Below are 4,662 nucleotides of genomic sequence, written 5' to 3' on the forward strand. Positions count from 1 at the left end.
ACCAATGAAAAGAAACTTTATGTTCCCAAAAAGCTAGGTGAAGGACGGCTTTCACACACACACATATCTCAGAACTGAGCATGTGAAGAGACGTTCGTTCATCTAGCACAAAGGGAACAGGTTGCAGGAGAAACTTTTACTCTGGTTTCTCAGTCTGTTTCCTAGTGCCGGTTTGAAGTTCCTGCAGTTTTCACTGTAAAACCTGGTTGGAGCTAGTACCTCCCCATGTATATTTATGGAGTGGAGTTTGCAACTGAAAAGAAACTTCGTGTTCCCAACAAGCTAGGTGAAGGACGGCTTTCACACACACTTATCTCTCAGAACTGAGCATGTGGAGAGACTTTCGTTCATCTAGCAGAAAGGGAACGGGTTGCAGGAGAAACTTTTACTCTGGTTTCTCAGTCTGTTTCCTAGTGCCGTTTTGAAGTTCCTGCAGTTTTCACTGTAAAACCTGGTTGGAGCTAGTACCACCCCATATATATGTATGGAGTGGAGTTTGCAACTGAAAAGAAACTTTGTGTTCCCAACAAGCTAGGTGAAGGACGGCTTTCACACACACTTATCTCTCAGAACTGAGCATGTGGAGAGACGTTCGTTCATCTAGCACAAGGGGAACGGGTTGCAGGAGAAACTTTTACTCTGGTTTCTCAGTCTGTTTCCTAGTGCCGGTTTGAAGTTCCTGCAGTTTTCACTGTAAAACCGAGTTGGAGCTAGTACCTCGCCATATATATGTATGGAGTGGAGTTTGCAACTGAAAAGAAACTTTCTGTTCCCAACAAGCTAAGTGAAAGACGGCTTTGACACACACTTATCTCTCAGAACTGAGCATGTGGAGAGACGTTCGTTCATCTAGCACAAAGGGAACCGGTTGCAGGCGAAACTTTTACTCTGGTTTCTCAGTCTGTTTCCTAGTGCTGGTTTGAAGTTCCTGCAGTTTTCAGTGTAAAACCTGGTTGGAGCTAGTACCTCCCAATATATATGTATGGAGTGGAGTTTGCAACTGAAAAGAAACTTTGTGTTCCCAACAAGCTAGGTGAAGGACGGCTTTCACACACACTTATCTCTCAGAACTGAGCATGTGGAGAGACGATCGTTCATCTAGCACAAAGGGAACGGGTTGCAGGAGAAACTTTTACTCTGGTTTCTCAGTCTGTTTCGTAGTGCCGGTTTGAAGTTCCTGCAGTTTTCACTGTAAAACCGATTTGGAGCCAGTACCTCCCCATATATATGTATGGAGTGGAGTTTGCAACTGAAAAGTAACTTTGTGTTCCCAACAAGCTAGTTGAAGGACGGCTTTCACACACACTTTTCTCTTAGAAATGAGCATGTGGAGAGACGTTCGTTCATCTAGCACAAAGGTAACGGGTTGCAGGAGAAACTTTTACTCTGGTTTCTCAGTCTGTTTCCTAGTGCCGGTTTGAAGTTCCAGCAGTTTTCACTGTAAAACCGAGTTGGAGCTTGTACCTCCCCATATATATGTAAGGAGTGGAGTTTGCAACTGAAAAGAAACTTTGTGTTCCCAACAAGCTAGGTGAAGGACGGCTTTCACACACACTTATCTCTCAGAACTGAGCATGTGGAGAGACGTTCGTTCATCTAGCAGAAAGGGAACGGGTTGCAGGAGAAATTTTTACTCTGGTTTCTCAGTCTGTTTCCTAGTGCCGGTTTGATATTCCTGCACTATTCACTGTAAAACCGAGTTGGAGCTAGTACTTCCCCATATATATGTATGGAGTGGAGTTTGCAACTGAAAAGAAACTTTGTGTTCCCAACAAGCTAGGTGAAGGACGGCTTTCACACACACTTATCTCTGAGAACTGAGCATGTGGAGAGACGTTCGTTCATCTAGCATAAAGGGAACGGGTTGCAGGAGAAACTTTTACTCTGGTTTCTCAGTCTGTTTCCTAGTGCCGGTTTGAAGTTCCTGCAGTTTTCACTGTAAAACCGATTTGGAGCTAGTACCTCCCCATATATATGTATGGATTGGAGTTTGCAACTGAAAAGAAACTTTGTGTTCCCAACAAGCTAAGTGAAAGTTGGCTTTGACACACACTTATATCTCAGAACTGAGCATGTGGAGAGACGTTCGTTCATCTAGCACAAAGGGAACGGGTTGCAGGAGAATCTTTTACTCTGGTTTCTCAGTCTGTTTCCTAGTGCCGGTTTGAAGTTCCTGCAGTTTTCACTGTAAAACCGAGTTGGAGCTAGTACCTCCCCATATATATGTATGGAGTGGAGTTTACATATGAAAAGAAACTTTATGTTCCCAACAAGCTAGGTGAAGGACGGCTTTCACACACACACATCTCTCAGAACTGAGCATGTGGAGAGACGTTCGTTCATCTAGCACAAAGTGAACAGGTTGCAGGAGAAACTTTTACTCTGGTTTCTCAGTCTGTTTCCTATTGCCGGTTTGAAGTTCCTGCAGTTTTCACTGTAAAACCTGGTTGGATTTAGTACCTCCCAATATATATGTATGGAGTGGAGTTTGCAACTGAAAAGAAACTTTGTGTTCCCAACAAGCTAGGTGAAGGACGGCTTTCACACACACTTATCTCTCAGAACTGAGCATGTGGAGAGACGTTCGTTCATCTAGCCCAAAGGGATCGGGTTGCAGGAGAAATTTTACTCTGGTTTCTCAGTCATTTTCCTAGTGCCGGTTTGAAATTCCAGCAGTTTTCAGTGTAAAACCGAGTTGGAGCTAGTACCACGCCATATATATTTATGGAGTGGAGTTTACAAATGAAAAGAAACTTTATGTTCCCAACAAGCTAGGTGAAGGACGGCTTTCACACACACTTATCTCTCAGAACTGAGCATGTGGAGAGACGTTCGTTCATGTAGCACAAAAGGAACGGGTTGCAGGAGAAACTTTTACTCTGGTTTCTCAGTCTGTTTCCTAGTGCCGGTTTGAAGTTCCAGCAGTTTTCACTGTAAAACCGAGTTGGAGCTAGTACCTCCCCATATATATGTATGGAGTGGAGTTTGCAACTTAAAAGAAACTTTGTGTTCCCAACAAGCTAGGTGAAGGACGGCTTTCACACACACGTATCTCTCAGACCTGAGCATGTGGAGAGACGTTCGTTCATCTAGCACAAATGGAACGGTTTGCAGGAGAAACTTTTACTCTGGTTTCTCAGTCTGTTTCCTAGTGCCCGTTTGAAGTTCCTGCAGTTTTCACTGTAAAACCGATTTGGAGCTAGTACCTCCCCATATATATGTATGGAGTGGAGTTTGCAACTGAAAAGAAACTTTGTGTTCCCAACAAGCTAGGTGAAGGACGGCTTTCACACACACTTATCTCTCAGAACTGAGCATGTGGAGAGACGTTCGTTCATCTAGCACAAAGGGAACGGGTTGCAGGAGAAACTTTACTCTGGTTTCTCAGTCTGTTTCCTAGTGCCGGTTTGAAGTTCCTGCAGTTTTCACTGTAAAACCGATTTGGAGCTAGTACCTCCCCATATATATGTATGGAGTGGAGTTTGCAACTGAAAAGAAACTTTGTGTTCCCAACAAGCTAGGTGAAGGACAGCTTTCACACACACTTATCTCTCAGAATTGAGCATGTGGAGAGACGTTGGTTCATCTAGCACAAAGGGAAAGGGTTGCAGGAGAAATTTTACTCTGGTTTCTCAGTCTGTTTCCTAGTGCCGGTTTGAAGTTCCAGCAGTTTTCAGTGTAAAACCGAGTTGGAGCTAGTACCACCCCATATATATTTATGGAGTGGAGTTTACAAATGAAAAGAAACTTTATGTTCCCAACAAGCTAGGTGAAGAACGGCTTTCACACACACTTATCTCTCAGAAATGAGCATGTGGAGGGACGTTCGTTCATCTAGCAGAAAGGGAACGGGTTGCAGGAGAAACTTTTACTCTGGTTTCTCACTCTGTTTCCTAGTGCCGGTTTGAAGTTCCTGCAGTTTTCACTGTAAAACCGATTTGGAGCTAGTACCTCCCCTTATATATGTATGGAGTGGAGTTTGCAACTGAAAAGAAGCTTTGTGTTCCCAACAAGCTAGGTGAAGGACGGCATTCACACACACTTATCTCTCAGAACTGAGCATGTGGAGAGACGTTCGTTCATTTATCACAAAGGGAACAGGTTGCAGGAGAAACTTTTACTCTGGTTTCTCAGTCTGTTTCCTAGTGCCGGTTTGAAGTTCCTGCAGTTTTCACTGTAAAACCGATTTGGTGCTAGTACCTCCCCATATATATGTATGGAGTGGAGTTTGCAACTGAAAAGAAACTTTGTGTTCCCAACAAGCTAGGTGAAGGACAGCTTTCACACACACTTATCTCTCAGAACTGAGCATGTGTAGAGACGTTCGTTCATCTAGCACAAAGGGAACGGGTTGCAGGAGAAATTTTTCTCTGGTTTCTCAGTCTGTTTCCTAGTGCCGGTTTGAAATTCCAGCAGTTTTCAGTGTAAAACCGAGTTGGAGATAGTACCACCCCATATATATTTATGGAGTGGAGTTTACAAATGAAAAGAAACTTTATGTTCCCAACAAGCTAGGTGAAGGACGGCTTTCACACACACTTATCTCTCAGAACTGAGCATGTGGAGGGACGTTCGTTCATCTAGCAGAAAGGGAACGGGTTGATGGAGAAACTTTTACTCTGGTTTCTCAGTCTGTTTCCTAGTGCCGGTTTGAAGTTCCAG

The sequence above is a fragment of the Camelus dromedarius genome, unplaced genomic scaffold (genome assembly GCF_036321535.1).
Source record: "Camelus dromedarius isolate mCamDro1 unplaced genomic scaffold, mCamDro1.pat HAP1_SCAFFOLD_123, whole genome shotgun sequence".
In the NCBI taxonomy this organism is placed as follows: domain Eukaryota; kingdom Metazoa; phylum Chordata; class Mammalia; order Artiodactyla; family Camelidae; genus Camelus; species Camelus dromedarius.